Here is a 19125-nt window from a genome sequence, read left to right on the forward strand (position 1 = left end):
GCCGGGGCTCGCGGCCTCTGGTGGTCGGCGCTCCCTCGCCGGGCGCGGGCGCTGGTGGCCGGTCCATCCCCGCCGGTGGTGCTCGCAGTCGCTGGTGGCCGGTGGGCGGTCTGTTGGCGGTGGCCGAGGCCGTTGGCTGTCGTCGCGCCGCTCCAGCCGTGGCCGTGGCAGTGGCCGCGCCGTACTCGGTCGCGCACCGCCGTTGCCATGGCCCTCGCGCTGGGGCATTCCGTGGCACTCGTTTGCCCTCTACCCTGCCTGATGGGGCCGAGGGGTGGTGCGCCGCCGCGTTGGCTTCCGGTGGTCTTCCATGCGAGGGGGCGCCCCAGCGTTCTGTCCTTATCTGGGGTTTGGTCGGGGTGCTCTGCTCTGGCGTTCCAGCAGTTTCTTCAGCTCTGGGAGGGAGTGGGAGGTTGGCGAAAGCCTAGGGTCTGCTTGCAGATTGATGACGGCGACGCCCTTGGGCACCGTTTTCCTTGTTGAAGGCGTCATCTTTTCCCACTTCTCTCCTCTCAGAGATGCTTTCTGGGCGAAAGCCTTGACTACTTCGGTCGGACGACGATGGCGCAAGTAGCGTCGCTTCCTCCTTTGAGGCGTCGTCTTGGAAGCTCTGCTTGTTGCTGATGAAATTGTTGCCGTTCTCCTGGTGGTGGTCGTCGGCTCTCCTCGGGGAGTCCATGTTTCTATGCCTGCCAGCGCCTCATTTCGTCCACCTCGTTCAGTTGCCTAGGTCGTCTGGTGGATGTTTTGCCGCCCCCTTTGCTGGCGGATGCTTTGCCGCCCCTCTCTGTTGGTGGATGCTTTGCCGCCCCTCGTCGCTGGCGGATGCTTTGCCGCCGTAGTTGTCGCTCGCTTTGTGCGGATACTTTGCCACCTTGGTTTGCTAGTCAGGTGGATGCTTTGCCACCTCCGAGTTTGGTGACATTTGCACTCTTGACGGTGGTGCATCTTTTAGCAAGTTCAGTTGCTTGGCGTGTCTAGGTTTGCGGGCTTGTATGTTCCTCCCCCTGTTGTTCTTGCTGTTTTTCTTGTTGTGTTGGGTCATTTGCCACTTTCTTAGTGGTGCTTTGTAACCACCTTAATAGCCTCTGCCTATTAAGTTTTGTACCGGTCGTATTGCTTTCCTCTTAATGAAACACGTGCTCAGGCACGTTCGCGAGAAAGAACTTGCTTTGTCCATCGTTCCTCTCTGTCTGTTTTCCTCTATCTTTATTTCTTTGTGGACATGAAAGTGGCCATTGAAAAACCTTCATATTGAGATCATTTGTACCGCAAGACACAGTTAGCTAGAAGTTTGATTAATGAAGAGCATGTGCAACAGTAGTGAGTCTCTCCTCTTGTTGAAAAAAGAAGCAATATCTTCGTACATATGCCATTTTTATAAGCATCCAAATGATGTATTATGGTAACGCTCCCATTCCTTCTTAGCCTTATAAATATGTTCTTAGGCTAGATTATAGCTAAACACACTACGCATACAAATGACGTCAGGCAAAAGAAACCTACGGTTGTGCTGAACAAGAGGACGGACTGTACCGTCAGGCTGTAGTGCGCTTGAAAGTTTTGTTCAATTGTTTCTATGCAAATCATAGTCGATTCAAGTGACGGAGTAATCCGCACATAATGCAAGTGTGTCGTTTCATAATATCTTTTGTCCAACACACTTTCTAGATCGATCATATAGTGCATACGAGTGTTGACATCTTACATTTTGATGTGAGCGGCGGCTTATTGGAACATGGTGGCACATCTACACCCACCTATTGTCCCTGTTATTAACTTCTTGCACACCTCATTGGCACTAACAGATCAGATAGTATAATGTTCATTATGTCCAAATTTGATCTTTAGCCACCCGAAGCAATGTAAGTCTGTAACCACTTTCAGGACGTGTCACTTATTGATGTGGGTGTGCATGTGCCACTATACCTACTGAGTAATTTCTCATCACTGAAACTAGAACATAGTGACATGACACCACCAACACTGAAGTTTGGTTAGATAATAAGGCAAACGATGCACGTGCACCCACACCATAAATGATAAATATAATTACTCAAGGTTCAGGCACGGGCCCTTATAAAGGTCACATTGCTCTGCTTCGTGTCTGTAGAACCATCAATCACAAAAGCAACAGTAGACGGCGGGAGAGGGCTGGGCCGAGACTACACGAGCTGCAATTTTCTTGCAGTATGTGGCATGCACTAGGAATAGGAGGCATGTGGAACTGCATCACTTCGGGTAGTCATGACTGATGAAGCGATTATTGCAGCATGACTTCTGATTGCAGCTGGAGATGATGTTTGTGCTGCAAGTACTGTCTGATTTAGAATATTGGTTGTGATTTTGGTGATTTCTTAATGAAACAGGAGTGTTTGCCCCCTAGATGAGGGGTTATAGATATAAAGAAAATAAAGAAGTACAATGCAAAGTCAAGATACAAGTAACGAAATGAAAAAAAATAAAATAAGTTACAAGCGGGTCTCCAGCCATTAGGACATTGGGGGCTCTCGTTCCCCTGAATGCTCCGAAAGGCTCTGTAGTTCTCTAAAGATTAAGTCCTTACGAGACATTCAGATACACCAGCTCATAATGATCACAATGTCCATGAAGACACTCACTACAGCCAATACCTAAAGGTTCGTGCAAGAAAGCGCTAATAGAGCACCGTTAAATGATGCTGACAATATCCGAGAACAAATAAGTTGAGGAATGTTGAGTACTCTATCCTGCCTGTGATGAGTGAATTGTCAACCGTGCGGTGTGATCGTGCGCTTGGTCTTTGGATTGCAGGTACACGGGCGTCGAGTGTCGACGGAGAGTTGCCGGGGAGGAGCTCAGGCCGGGCAGCAGCTGTGACGTCCACTCCTGGATCAAGGTCACAAGCGACGACGGAAGGTGGGTTTCTTGGTTTGTGCCACAAAACCAAGAAGGCGGACGGCGGTTGAAGACGCCAAGTCGTGGAGGCATGGGCGTCGGTCTCGGGACTGACGGAGGCGACGGGCGTCGACGGCGTCTAGGGCCTCGCTGCGGGCGAGGAGGTGACGGGCGTCGGGCGGCATCTAGGGCTGTCAGAAGGCCGAGGCGGGAATGGCGTCTAGGGCCACGGCGTGGAGGCGGGAATCTTCCCGCGCGAGGAGTTTTGGCGGTTTTCTCAAAACCGGCCATCTACCCAGGTTTCACGGACATTTCAAAACCGTGGACCAGATCTTCATCAAGATGGCGGCATCGTGGAGAAGACTTCGTTGCGAAGAAAGAACGTCAGCCGTCAAATGAGATCGTGTACAGGGGGAATCTGCAGACCAACCGGTCTGACCGGTCCCTGGCACCGGTCTTACCGGTCTAACCAACTGGTCTGACCGGTCCATGGAACCAGTCTGACCGGTCTCCGCGGGTATAAATACCCCTTCACTTGTATTAGGTTGGGGTGGCTTTTGTATCTTGTCCGTGGTTTGTTCAGTTCCTCCCAGGCCGCCGCCCCTGTGTTTCTCTCCCCGTTCTTCTCTTTAGAATAGGATTTGCTTATGGATTTCAGAGACTTTGTATTGGATTTGATTGAGAAAGGGGGCCCTATCCTCCTTGTGCCCTCTGGGCTTTTGAATCATTCCAATCCCGTTTCTCTTGTGCTCTTGTGTGATGGATTTTCGTTTTGTTTTTTATGCACATGTTCGCGACGGTTCGTAGAGCTCTTTATAGTGATTCCCGTGCCCCTCGCTTCGTGCCAAACCCTCTGTAATCATGAGTTCCTACGGATTGAAGTTTTTGAGTTTTTGAGAAAACCCCAATCCTTCTTGATCTTCCCTTAAATTCTCAAGTTTCTTTGATCTTTTGGGAAAGTTCTCTTGGGGATATGTTCGCATGTTAGTTGCGGAGGTGTCCTCTAAGTTTCGTTGGATTTGGACTCCGTTTGCTCGAGATTCTTCTTTTGAAGTCTTGTTCACGGGCTTTTCTGGGTGCCACTGGTCAGACCGGACGGCAAGACCGGTCAGACCGGTCAGGTCCTGTTCAGGCTGCCAAGACTGATCAGACTGGTCCATTGCACCGGTCAGACCGGTCTAGGCAGACAATTCTGTGATTTGTCTCGTTTTGCTTCCGCGAAGTTTCCTAGGGTGTGCTGCTGTGAGATAGCTAGTCCATAGCTATTCTCTCATACCTTAGGTTGAGGGCTTGAGGTGATTTTTGGGATATAGGCCGACGGATCGATTTCGAAAGAAATTTTAATCGGCTCCCATTCACCCCCCCCCCCTCTGGTCACCAGTTTCGGTCCCTCAATTTGTATCAGAGGTTGGTTGAGGTTTTCAGTACCTTAACCGGTTCGAAAACCACTTGGCGACCAAGGCGAGTCTTGGGAAGATCCCGGTGTTTTCCGGTGAGGACTATGCCTACTGGAAGGTTCGCATGAGAGCCTTCTTGCAGAGCATGGGAGCCGAGGTCTGGGATATTACCAAAAACTAGGCGTACGAGGTGCTTGCCATTCGGACCTCTCCTCTTTAGGTGTCTGAGCACGAGGCTAACGCCAAGGCTATCAATGCCTTGTTCGCTGGCTTTTCTCGTGCGGAGTTCTCACGCGTCTAGGGTTTTCAGGAAGCCCACAAAGTTTGGACGTGCCTTGAGAACTACCATGAGGGCACACCTCAGGTGAAGGCCAGACTGTTCGAGACTCACCGACGTGAATACGAGAACTTCACACAGGGGCCGGGTGAGAGTATTGGTGACATGTTCAGTCGGTTTCAATCGATTGTGAACAAAGTCAATGCGAACAGATTTGCTGATGCCCTTGAGTACACAGAGCACGAGAAGACCCTCAAGTTGCTCTATGCACTTGACCGCTCTGTGTGGGATCGCAAGGTGAACACGATCATCAAGTCTGCAGGCTATGAGACTCTGACCGTGAATGAGCTTTTCAGCAAGCTCAAGGCCACGGAGGTGGATAACCAGACACGAGCCAAGCTCAATGGTGCCCCTCCTTCCAAGAGCATCGCTCTTGTGACTGGCCCAGGTGGATCAAGCTCTAACGCTAACTCTGCTCTTGGCTTTTCTCTAGCCTCTTTGCCTTCTGTTACAGATGAGCAGCTGGAGACACTGGGCGACGATGACTTGTGCCTCCTCATCAGCAAGTTCCAGCGCGTCTACCACAATAGGCAGAGGAAGAAGAACCCTGGGTGCTACAACTGCGGCGATTTGAACCACTTCATCGCCGATTGCCCCAAGAAGTCCGGCGGTGGCCAGAACAACCACTTCGACTACTACCGCCACCGCGACCACGACGAGGGAGGCTCCAACAAGGAGCGTCGGCACCACAAGCACCGCAGTCGTGACCGGGGAGGACGCTTCAAGAAGGAGTCGCTCAAGAAGCGCTTCTAGTACAAGGGCAAGAAGCGGGAGAAGGCCTTTCTGGCACAGCTCAGCGACCTCGACAAGAGCTCCGACACCGACCGCTCTTCTTCACCAAATCTCCGACGACGACGATGACAAAAAGAAGAAGAAGCGGGACAAGGAAGCCACTGGCTTCATCAGCCTGTGCTTAGCGGCCGGTTGGCGCAAGGGTTTCTGCACCATGGCCGGAGAAGCCGATGGTGCTCGTGTGTCTTCGGGTGGACATGCTACACCGACGCACATCGACTCTTCTCCTGGATTCGAGAGCGATTTAGAGGTAAACTCCACAATCGACCTACTTGATACGGAGGTTAGGGAGTTGTACGCCGCTCTCGATAACCAGAAGAGGCTGCTTAAGGAAGCAGCTAGAGAGCGTAGAAAGCTTAGGGCTGAGCTGGCTTGTGCTAGGGAGAAATCTAGTGAGCATGAGTGCGCTGGCTGCATATCTCATATGAACGATCTTGTTGCTCTTCGTGCCAAGCATGATGAGAACGTTGCGAACTTAGATGTTGCTTAGACTTCGCTTGCTGATGTGTCTCATGAGCTCGCTAAGGCCAAGCATGAACTTGAACTGGTTAAGGACGCTCCCATTGTTAGTGATGTACTTGAATGTGACGAGTGTCCTATCTTTAAGGCTGATCTAGCTTCTTTACTGTCAAAGTTTGCTACTGTTGTGTGTGAACTAGAGGAGCTTAGGTCTAGACTTGTTCTGCTTGGTGCTTGTAAGCTTTGTCCCATGCTTAGGTCGGAGCTAGATGAGAAGAACGCCTTGGTTAAGTCTTTAGGGAAGACTAAGGTCGTGGAGTCTAGCCCACCTATTGACTGCTCTGTTTGCCCCAGTTTGATCTCTGATTTGGATAATCTTGCGGTAGAGAAAGCCAACTTGGAGAATGAGAATACCTATCTTAGGGTGATTCTTAGTTGGGTTTCTGCTAGTGAGCCGTAGTTGGGCATGATGATTAAGCAGTTCAAGCGTGGTGATGGTTTTGGGGTCGGTTACACCTACACGAAGTCAGACTTTGACAGGTTGTATGGTAAGATCGGCAAGGCTGCTGGAGCTCCAAGTGCTCTAAACACTGCTAGCACGAGCACGCAGCCTTCGCTTGTTGACCCCGCGGATGGTGTGCTGAAAGAACCACAAAAAGCACCTCGACAGAAGTAGGTTTGGGTTCCAAAGCCCAATGAGCTGAGGAATCCCCTAGACACGCTCCCTGCTGCCGCAGCTCAGGTTGCCCAGAAGAAGAGGGCTGCTCCTCCCCATCCGTAGGCTAGGCCTCCACCTCCCAAGAGAGAGGTGAGGTACCACTACGAGTTCTGTGACAGAGAAGGTCACCTGGAGGAGTTTTGCTTCAGAAGGAAGCGAGCTGTGAGGCGTGAGCAGGAGAGTCAGAACGCGGACATGTACTCTACTCGGGTGTATGGTCCTACTCGGCGTGGTGGTAGGCAAGATGCGAGGGCGCGCCGTGTAGGTGGAGGTCAGGGAGACGGTGGTGCTTACCGTGCTCCAACGGGTGGTCACTTTGCCGGTCGTGCTCCTGGTCGTTTTCAGTATGGCTATGGACCATGGGTGTGGCGGAACCACCCAAAACTACTGGGCCCGGGTGCACTGATCTTTGTTGCTAAGCAACTCTGACCCAAATTGGCACTCACCGGTAGTTACTCGAGTGAAGCCTTGATAAAAGCCACGCTATTCCAGGATCGCACAGACAACACTCACACGAAGGTGGGCCCGGAGATTACAACACAGATCATCTCATACATCTCAGAGTTTGCAGTGGAAAGGAAATTTATTATAAACCATGTTCAGAGTAGCGAAGTACTACAGAGTTCCAAACTACAAATTATTCAAGTGTCATAGTCTCAGCGGAAGCAATAAAACATCTAACAAAAGGAAGTGACGTATCGATAAAGCCCATACAAAACACATCACTCAGCGGGAGGGTGGTCAGCACTAGCTGAAGGGCCATCCCACTCAACAGACCAGCCCGGAGGCAAGGTACACGGCCAAGTAAGACTCGCAAACAGATCTTCGAAGTTAGTACCTGAAAAACAATGCCACAAGCAAGGCTGAGTATACTAATACTCAGCAAGACTGACCCGTCACCGGATATAACATAGTCCGATAACTAGACATGCAAGGCTTTTTGGTTGGTGGGGTTTGTTTTGCCAAAAATGCCATTAAATGTTCATCCTTATTTTCAGATTTTATTTAGCCATCTTCCAGTTGGATTAACCATTCTAAGTTTGCATCTAAATCTACACAAACATGGTAGAGCAATTATTTAATCAACCAGCAATATTATCATCATCATGTTCCACTTGTTACTCTGTGTGACCGAAAACATTAAGCAATCTCATGCCGTGAGAGGCGGACGATTCTGAATCGAATTTCAACCTGGCCAGGGGAACCTAACACACACGTATGGGAACCAAGTCACCCACACAACTTTTCCCCTTTCTTTCTAGTCCGTGGATCCGGGTCACACTCCCCGACTACAGAGCCCGATGTCTCTGCACCCGTATGTCCGGATAAAAATAAAACCTACTTCTACTAAGAGGGTGAAGGGTCGTTCCACTCGCCGGTCCAATCAGGTACTTAAGCTTACCGATTACCATATTTTTCGGCATGTGGCTAGTATTTTCAAACGCTTAACGAAATGAGCCACACACCGCGACCTTAACTATTTTTTACTACACCAGCGGGGTATCACAACTATACAACCCCGCCCGTTGTCCTTATATTTCAGCAAGAATTAAAGTCAGTAAAATTCCTATTTGCTCGCGAGAGGCAGGAAACCCCTCGACTTCTACCGTACCTAATTAGCATGGCAACTAGTCGATAAAAAGATCCGGGTATCAAACATAGGTACCTAGGGATCATGCACCTAAGGTTTTCGATCAACTCCTAGAAAACGTAAATGCGCAATAAAACTATTACAACATATACAAATAGTAAGATGAATATAATGCGTAAAATAATGGGATTATGCACCGGGGCTTTCCTTCTTGGGCACTGTTCAAAAGTAGCCTTGGGCTCTTCTGAACATTGGTTCGGGTCTTGATTCAAGTCAGTATAATTAAGAGAGACACTCTCCGGAGTGGTAGTATTCGCGGGCACCAATTCGTAATCACCGTCGAGTAGATTTACCGTTTCTATATGCATGCAGAAATGATATTGTTACAACATGATATAAACATATTTCTTTCCATCACTATAAAGTTGTAGTCCAGTATAGCATGTGTTTGTTGTGGTGGTCTTAGTTAACTTTAATTTCTGGGCAATCGTTTATAGAGTAGTTCTTAAATTCACTTTACTTCATAAAAGAGCTGTGTGGCGGGTTTTATATTAAATGTAAACACCTAGTTGTTTGACTATTTAACTTCAAAAGTTAGGGTTAGTTTCTGGAGCTACAATTTTTTGTAAGGTACTTCATCTACTCAGCTACTCCCAGTAAAAATTTCAAGTAAAAATAATAAAGCATCTAGCCACGAAAATTATCCAAAGCTGAGCATGTACTAATGAAGATGTATTTATCCAGACTAAACTACACTAGCTCTGGAGTTCAAAATTTAACAACAACAACTAGACACGATGTGTGCTGAACTGTAATTTTTCCAAATTTAATTTGCGCATATAACAGGAGATATAAAATCGGCGAAGTTAACATGCATTTATAAAACTTAAATTCTACAAAGAGTTCTACCAGGTTTCTGCACATAAAACCTTTACCAGAGCTTACTTTCTATCTAAACATGCTGTAGTAAAAATATGAAGCATTTTCATCACAATTATAAATATCAAGGAATAAAAAAATGTATACACATGCATTATTATTCGAATTATCAAATGTGCAGTAAAGCATGTCAAACTTTTTCTATAGCATCTACACACACTGTTTAGTAATGGGAGAAAAAAATCATGAGCATTCAAGCATTATTGTTACCAGGACAAAAATAACAAATCTATTCATGGCACAACATGCACATTTTATATCTACCGTTATGTTCATCAGATGGATCTCAAATTTTGTAGACATGCATTTATGACTAAAAGAGAGTTCCACAAATATTATCATATTTTTGTACGCGAAGGAGCTATTTATCACAAATAAAGCCTACTTATCAAGCATTAACTCAAATATATAGTTAATTAGTTCAATAATTTCTCAAACTTGCGCAACAGTAAGAATTTAGTAACGTGCACAAACAGAAAAAGTTTCATACACAGATCACTAACATTTCTACCAGAATTAATATAGGAACAAAGCTAGTATATCTAGGAATCTTGATCATTTGAGAAAGCAAATAATTTCAAACAGAGCTCATATTTTTACCAGGTTCTTCTAACAGTACTAGGTTCAACATATCCAAAAATCAAGCATAGTTACTGAACCAAACTCCTAGAACATTTCTGTGACATTTAAAATAGTCTTTTTCTTAGATTAAAATAAAAGCAAAATATGAACATATGACTGTAACAAAAGTTGTTGTTCTTGTTCTAAGGATTCCAGAACAGTTGAGTTTATATTTTTCTGATTTTTCTACGATTTTATATGTATTTTACAATTTTGCTGCTTTGAAGTTCATGTACATTTTGCACTTTGGCCCCTGAACTTTTGTTTCTTCTCCACAGGAGTCCCTGGCGGACTGCACAGAACAGAGGAGATTTGGTGCGGCGTTTCCTGGTGATGAGAGTCACCGGAAGTAGGGGAAAGTGGGGGAAAAGGGAGAGGAGCTCGAGAGCTACCTTTGGGTGGCCGTGGCTCGTCGGGAGAGGGTCGGAGGAAGCGGGTCCGCGGAGAGGGGCGGCCGACGGCGGGTCTGCTCCGGCGCGGCGGTGCTCTGCTGGCCGTAGGGCTGGGCGGCCGGGTCGTAGAGCTTCAGTAGAGGTCTGGGAGGGTGGTGGTGTTTCCGGTCTGGGCAATGTGGGGCTGGGGCGGCCGGTCCGCGACGAGCTCAGCTCGTCGGCGGCTCTGACGAGGCGGACAGCGAACGGAGGTCTCGCGCACGACGTCGGCCTGGGGCTCCAATTTATAGGGGAGTACGCTTAGTGGCGAAGGTTTGGGGCTCCTGGGGGAGGTCGAACCGGCCTGGTCGAGGTCGGAACGCGGCGACGGCGTCGTGACGGCTGGCGAGCGGCGTTGCATGGCGCGGGAGGTCGTGGCGGCCTTCCAGGGGGTCGGGGATGCGTGCCTCTCGCCCGTGCAGCCAGAGGGGACAGCCAGGGGGCAAACCGTGGGCGCTCAAGGGTGGTTTGGGTCGGGGTGCGACGCGTGGGCAGGGAGCAGGGAGGCAGGCGAGGGAGATGGAGGCAGTGGCAGTCTCGTAAATAAACCGAAGTTCAAAACTCCGTTCTGTAATTTCAATTTTTCTCCCTCATCTTGGCCTCAAATTAAAAAGTGTTGAATACCATTCTTGTTCAATTTTTCGAGATCTACAACGTTCATGTTATGCACTTTTTCATTCGAGCAGTGGTTTGAGAGTTATTTAATTATTTCAAAAACTGCCATTTAAAGTACTTATCATTCTATGTGAATTTTGGCACTTTTACTCGTAGGCTTCAACTAGGCTTTTGTTTAACATGACATGGTGAATATGTATATTCATTTTTCTATGCATAAGTGCATTGGTTTGAAAGTTATTTTTAACTTCCTTATTACTAGAAATTGAACTCCTGTTTATTTGAATGTTTACATTTTGAATTAGCAAAAAGTCTTTTTAAATTAAACTTTGTGCCAAACAAATATGAGTGTGTCTTTATACTAAATTTTTGTGACAAATTGAGCATGAGAGTTCAAGAATATTAAAGGAACAAGTTTTATATCCACACATACTCATATACAAGGATGCATTATTGTTTTGTATAAATATTTGACATTATGTGCTAAAGGAATGTTTAATCCTTTGTTCGAATTTTTATTTTGTTCCATTACTCTGAGTTGTCATTTGAGAAATAAGTGAAAACTAAATATTTTCTTATTGGACCTCCGAGGTAAGTATGGTCTCTATGTCTTCTTTTCTTTAAAAAGATTTTCAAGATTTCAAAACTATTTGTTTGTTGACTAATTGTGGCCTTATTTTATTATTTTGTTTGTACTAGTGGCTCTTCACCAATCAAAGAATGGTTTCATTAATCATTTCAACTGATGGTTTTCCAGTTTAAATTTGATTTGCATAGAAAGTTTATAGCTCATTATGAAAGGTGTATTTTATTGCCTTATTACCACACATGTCAAGTCAAGTTTAAAAGGGTGCCAATTATTGTTTTTCAAATACATTGCACTCAAACACATGCACACATACATTTACACACAAGTTTGCAAGAACTAGACATAGGGTTCTTATTTAAGTTTTCTTAGCTTATTTGTGTGTGAAGTTATGTTAATTTCCTGGCTTTGGTTAAACTGACACCAGAGGTGTCACAACGGGACCGAGGCTTTGGAGGAGGTTACGATGCACCACGCTTTCCTCGCGGTGGTGGTCGTCAGTCACGCGGTAGACGGGACGAGGGATACACTTTGCCTAGTTTTGCTAACCCTTTTGTAGAGCAAATGGCTCGACACTGGTTTGCTTCTCACTTTGCTAACCCCAGTGTTGAGACATTTGCTCACCCTTTGTCTCACTACTGATATGCAGATTGGAGGCTTGGAGAACAGGTGGATCATGGACTCCGGTTGTTCGCGCCATATGAGCGGGAATGACAAATGGTTCTCCAGCCTCACCCCGATGCGCTCAAAGGAGTACATTGTGTTCGGGGATAATGGAAGAGGAAATATACGTGGACTTGGCGATGTTTGAGTTTCTGATCGCTTTACCCTGAGAGAGGTTGCTTTGGTTTCGAACCTTGGGTTCAATTTGCTTTTTGTTTCGCAACTTCTTGATGAGGGGTTTGAGGTTCGCTTCAAGGAGGGCTATTCGCGTGTTTTGGATTCCAGAGGAGATTTGGTTTGCCGGATTACACCTCGCGATCGGGTTTTCTTGGTTGACTTCTCTGGAACTCCTCTTGGCCCTTCTCGTTGCTTGTTGGCTGGTCCTTCTTCTGATTTGTGGAAGTGGCATAGGAGACTTGGACATTTGAGCTTCGGTTTGTTGTCGAGACTTAGTTCACTTGGCCTAATCCGTGGATTGCCCAAATTAAAGGTTGAAAAGGACCTTGTTTGCCATCCGTGTCGCCACGGGAAGATGATTGCCGCTTCTCATCCGCCTGTTAATCAGGTGATGACCGCTCATCCTGGAGAGTTGCTACACATGGACACAGTAGGTCCTTCTCGGGTGATGTCAGTTGGTGGGAAGTGGTATGTTCTTGTGATCGTGGACGATTTTTCTCGCTATTCTTGGGTCTTTTTCATGAGAACCAAGGATGAGACTTTCGAGTTTGTTCGAGACTTGATCTTGAGGTTGAAAAACGAGCTACTCCAGGCCATGCGAGCGATTCGTAGTGATAATGGCACAAAATTTAAAAATGCTCGTTTTGACGCCTTTTGCAGTGATCAAGGGCTTGAACACCAGTATTCTTCTCCCTACACTCCACAGCAGAATGGAGTTGTAGAGCGGAAGAATCGGACGCTGGTTGAGATGGCGAGGACGATGCTTGATGAGCATAGGACTCCTCGCAAATACTGGGCTGAGGCGGTTAACACCACTTGTTACATGTCCAACCGCATTTTCTTGCGTGCTTTCATGCACAAGACTTCTTATGAGTTGCGATTTGGATGCCAGCCCCGTGTTGACCATCTCAGAGTTTTCGGTTGCCGGTGCTTTGTGCTGAAAGATGGAAATCTTGATAAGTTTGAGTCTCGCTCGTCTGATGGCATTTTTTTCGGTTATGCTTCTCACTCTAGAGCGTACCGTGTGCTGATTATTGATACTAACATCGTCAGAGAGACTTGTGAAGTCACTTTCGACGAGACTGCACCATGCAATGCTTTTGTCTTTGAAGTTGCAAGAGATAATGAGCTCGGCACCTCCATCTTTGAAGATGAGGAGGAAGAAGCTGCGGAGGGTGAGGCTGAGGCTACCACGCGTGATGTGGACCCAGTTGCCTCCGCCACGAGCTCGGACGATGATGACGGCCCCGATCCGACTACGTCTACTTCACGGGGGCCAATCGAGCAGGTGACTCAGGCTTCACCCGCTGCACCTGAGGAGACACCAGATTTGGTTGAGGAGGAGGTGACTTCGACAAGGGAAGCACCTCGACATATTTAGCGTCGTCATCCACCTCAACAGATGCTAGGTGACATCAATGAGAGAGTCACACGATCCAAGGTAACAAGTATCGCTGGCTTTGCTCATTCAGTATTTATTGCCTCTTTTGGGCCCAAGGATATTGGACACGCTCTTTCTGATTCTAATTGGGTCAATGCCATGCATGAGGAACTTGAAAATTTTGAAAGAAACCAAGTTTGGGTTTTAGTCGAGCCTCCACCTGCTTGTAATCCCATCGGAACGAAGCGGGTTTTCAAAAACAAGTAGGGTGAGGATGGGTTGGTTGTTCGAAACAAGGCTCGTCTTGTTGCCCAGGGGTTTTGCCAAAAAGAGGGTATTGATTTTGAGGAGACTTTTGCCCCTGTTGGTCATTTGGAAGCTATTCGAATCTTTCTTGCATTTGCTGCTTCCAAGGGTTTTAAAGTTTTCCTAATGGATGTGAAATCTGCCTTCTTAAATGGTTTTATTGAAGAAGAGGTTTATGACAAACAATCCTCTGGTTTCGAAAATCCCAAGTTTCCAAACCGTGTTTATAAACTTCAAAAATCTCTTTACGGATTGAAACAGGCACCTAGAGCTTGGTATGATAGATTGAAAACCTTTTTGCTGGCTCAGGGTTTTAAAATGGGATGTGTGGATAAAACTTTGTTCCTCATGCGATCTGGCACTGATTTTTTATTAGTTCAGATATACGTGGATGATATTATCTTTGGTGGCTCTTCTCACACTCTTGTCTCCAAGTTTTCTGAGCAGATGTCCAGAGAGTTCGAGATGAGCATGATGGGTGAGCTGTAGTTCTTCCTCGGGCTGCAGATCAAGCAAACTACCTAGGGCACGTTCGTCCATCAAACCAAGTACACCAGGGACTTGCTGCGGAAGTTCGACATGAGCAACTTGTCTCCTCAGCCGACTCCGATCAGCACATCGACGGCGCTTGATGAGGACTTGGACGGTGAGGCGGTGGACCAGAAGGAGTACAGGAGCATGATCGGCTCTCTCCTGTACCTGACGGCTACGCGGCCGGACATTCAGTTCGGCGTCGGCCTTTGTGCGCGGTACCAGGATTCTCCGCACACCTCCCACAGGCAGGTGGTGAAACGCATCTTCAGGTATCTAAAATTCACCCCTGAATTTGGTCTTTGGTACTCTGCAGATTCTTCTCTGGTTTTGGTTGGCTTTTCGGATGCCGATTTCGGTGGGTGTCGGTTGGATCGCAAGTCGACATCCGGCACTTGTCAATTTCTCGGTACATCTTTGGTGTCTTGGTCCTCTCGCAAGCAGGCTAGCGTAGCGCTTTCCTCCACAGAAGCTCCCAGATACTTTGGATGAAACAAACCTTGCAGGATTATGGTTTGAGTTTCGATAGGGTTCCCATCTTTGTAGACAACATGTCAGCCATTAGTATTGCAAAGAACCCTGTCCTACACTCCAGAACCAAGCACATAGATATCAGATTCCATTTCCTGCGAGATAATCATGAGAGAGGACACATAGACCTGATCCATGTCCCTTCAGAGAGGCAAACCGCAGATATCCTCACCAAACCGCTAGAGCAGGATACTTTTGCTCGCTTGCGAGGGGAGCTTTGGGTTTGTTACCCCTTTTGATCGCTGACTTTTCTTTGGTTAGCTTTGTAGGTCTTGTTTGTTATTCTCTTAGTTTTCTAGGTTTGGTAGTTGCACTATGCATTGTACATGTTTGCATTTTGCATTGTCTCACTTGCACTAGCATTCTTGTATACATTGCTATGATCTTCTAGTGCCTGCTAGTGTGAGTTGATAAATTTGATCATGTATAGCTTGCTCCACTGTGTATATGACATCATCTGAGTTAAGCTATTTTGATTTGAAAATCTGAAAATATGATCACCCTGTCTTGGCTACTAGCATGTTAGGGCGTGTTGATATGCTTTGCTATCTTATTCATGCTAGTGTAGCCTTTCGTTCAGTAATTCATACTTGAAATGATCTAAATTTGATTAAATTGCTTGAACTGTTCTTGAAATGGATTGAAAAGATCCAGGTGGGATTGCTTGTCGCACTGATCGAGTTTTCGGGACGGCTCACTTTGCAATTGTGAGAACCCGGGCAAGGCTGTGCATGACTGAAACGAGTGTCTTAAGCTTCTGATTGTCTTTGGCATAGGCTTGGCCTCGTTGCTAAGTAAAGCATGACAAGTTTTCAGCCCCTGGCATTAAGAGTTGCTTGATATAAATTTGATCGAAAAATGAATGTTTGCTACATGCTTTTGGCTGGTTTGGCTCACCTTTATGAGTATGATTAGCACTACTTTCCATTCCCTACTTGTTAGTGCTAGATCTTGGGTGATGCTTTTATTTCTCCTAAACTGAACTTGCCTAGCTCTAGATTGATTTGATATACCCTGTTGAGCTAGATGCAGGTCTTGTTTATGGATGCACACGTGCTTGTGACTAGATGTTACTCATATCATTGTATCTCTAAATGCTTTCACTTACACCTCTTGCATTGCATTCATTGCATAGCATCTGTTCAGGGGGAGTTTCAGCTTCAGGGGGAGCCTTGGGTCTTTTTCGACTTGATGTGTGCATGTGCCAACAAGGGGGAGAATTTTGGGAGAAGTGATCGAACAAGGGGGAGACTTGTTTGATTTTTGAAAAACTTGTTGTGCACAGGTCTTTGAGAATGCATCATTTTGGGAGAGTTGCACCTGTGAGAGGGAAAAGCTTTGCTTGCGGAGTGTCTGCTGTGTTTTTGGCTCCTAGTCCTGGTTTTCCTCGTTTTTCTTCCACTTCCAGCATGGTTTTCCTCGTTTTTCTTCCACTTCCAGCATGACTGCGTCGAGCGTTACCTCTGTCTTTGAGGAGTCATGTTTTGGTTTTTGATCGATTGCGTCGAGCCGTTGCCCTTCTCTTAGGGAATCGATCTGTGCTTGAGTAAGTGACTATTCTTGACTTTCTGAGTTTTTTTTGTCACTTTCTTGAGTTCTTTACTTTCTTGTTTCTATTTTATCACTTTTCTGGTTACAGGTAGTGTGTTGACAATGCACTCATCAAGGGGGAGATTGAGGAATGTTGAGTATTCTATCCTACCTGTGATGAGTGAATTGTTAACCGTGCGGTGTGATTGTGCGCTTGGTCTTTGGATTGTAGGTACACGGGCGTCGAGTGTCGATGGAGAGTTGCCGTGGAGGAGCTCAGGCTGGGCGGCAGCTGTGACGTCCACTCCTGGATCGAGGGCGCAAGCGACAACGGAAGGCGGGTTTCTTGGTTTGCGCCACAAAACCAAGAAGGCGGACGGCGGTTGAAGACGCCAAGTCATGGAGGCACGGGCGTCGGTCTCGGGACTGACGGAGGCGACGGGTGTCGACGGCGTCTAGGACCTCGCTGCGAGCGAGGAGGTGACTGGCGTCGGGCGGTGTCTAGGGTCGTCAGAAGGCCGAGGTGGGAACGGAGTCTAGGGCCACGGCGTGGAGGCGGGAATCTTCCCGCGCGAGGAGTTTTGGCGGTTTTCTCAAAACCGGCCATCTACCTGGGTTTCATGGACCTTTCAAAACCGTGGACCAGATCTTCATCAAGATGGCAGTATCGTGGAAAAGACTTCGTTGCGAAGAAAGAACCTCAGCCGTCAGATGAGATCATGTACAGGGGGAATCTGCAGACCAACCAGTCTGACCGGTCCCTGGCACCGGTTTGACCGGTCTAACCAACTGGTCTGACCGGTCCATGGAACCGGTCTGACCGGTCTCCGCGGGTATAAATACCCCTTCACTTGTATTAGGTTGGGGTGGCTTTTGTATCTTGTCCGTGGTTTGTTCTGTTCCTCCCAGGCCGCCGCCCCTGTGTCTCTCTCCCCGTTCTTCTCTTTAGAATAGGATTTGCTTATGGATTTGTGAGACTTTGTATTAGATTTGATTGGGAAAGGGGGCACTATCCTCGTTGTGCCCTCTGGGCTTTTGAATCATTCCAATCCCGTTCCTCTTGTGCTCTTGTGTGATGGATTTTCATTTCGTTTTTGATGCACATGTTCGCGACGGTTCGTAGAGCTCTTTGTAGTGATTCCCGTGCCCCTAGCTTTGTGCCAAACCCTCTGGAATCATGAGTTCCTACGGATTGAAGTTTTTGAGTTTTTGAGAAAACCCCAATCCTTCTTGATCTTCCCTTAAATTCTCAAGTTTCTTTGATCTTTTGGGAAAGATCTCCTGGGGATATGTTCGCAGGTTAGTTGCGGAGGTGTCCTCCAAGTTTCGCTGGATTTGGACTCCGTTTGCTCGAGATTCTTCTTTTGAAGTCTTGTTCGCGGGCTTTTCTGGGTGCCACTGGTCAGACCGGACAGCAAGACCGGTCAAATCCTGTTTAGGCTGCCAAGACCGGTCAGACCGGTCTAGGCAGACAGTTCTGCGATTTGTCTCGTTTTGCTTCCGTGAAGTTTCCTAGGGTGTGCTGCTGTGAGATAGCTAGTCCATAGCTATTCTCTCATACCTTAGGTTGAGGGTTTGAGGTGATTTTTGGGATATAGGCCGACGGATCGATTTCGAAAGAAATTTTGATCGGCTCCCATTCACCGAAAAATTGCAATATTAGGACTGCAAACACTGACCACTCGTGAATTTGCCACTCACAGTGAATGACACGGTGTGACCATCTGTGTCTATGAAATGTGGGGCCAATGGCAAAACTGCAAAGGCCAATGTTTGCAGTCCCATTTTTGCAAATTTTTCCATTCACCCCCTTCTGGTCGCTAGTTTCGGTCCCTCATAAGTACTCTCTTACATTTAATAGAACAATGTCGCTCCACACAAGTCGCAGCTTAGCAAATAATGTCATTCCACCCACCACGCTACATCTCCTGGTTCAGGCATGGCCCCTTATAAAGGGCTCATTGCCTTACTTCCTACCCCTCCTCAAGTAATCAAACAACGTTCCAGCTAGCCTTCTTCGTCTCCTTAGTTCATACGAGCTACAATCACCTAAACCAACTGAAATAGAACTCTGCTACGTTTTAGCAGCTCCAAAATTCAACCCTTCCAGCATGCTGTTGCTTACATGTTCTTTCACCGAACCTCTTGCAATATTGGGAGAAAGAACCTGGTTGGTTGATGTCACCGCAGAATCCAGGTACATGTTGCGATGCACCATGACGGTCTGGGTGACCCCCAGCTGCTACTGATCATAAGCATTTCCTGCCCACATCGATAAAAGTGTGTCCACGGAAAGGAATGGAGGCATACTGTCAAGATTCTTAGCTTTTGTTGCAGACCAAAGACAAGTACATCGAAGGTGGCTTGGATGGCAAAAACCTCCACTGCAAGGGCAGTACAGTGGAAACAAGGTGGAGATATTCATGCAGTGGAACAATGGCCGTTGAAAAACATTTATAGTGAGATCCTTCGTACAACAATGGAATAAGCAGCTTCTATAATGTGGAGTGGAAGTTGGATATCAACTCTATGTCCGATCCTTATCAAGCTCGCACGTCGGAATCTTACGGTCCCAGATCAAGTGCTACTCTCTCTTTGATCACGCGGCAACTCTGATGACAAGGGCCAGTAGTGCAAAGCACA

Source organism: Panicum virgatum, chromosome 8N (assembly GCF_016808335.1).
Source record: "Panicum virgatum strain AP13 chromosome 8N, P.virgatum_v5, whole genome shotgun sequence".
NCBI classification, from domain to species: Eukaryota; Viridiplantae; Streptophyta; class Magnoliopsida; order Poales; family Poaceae; genus Panicum; species Panicum virgatum.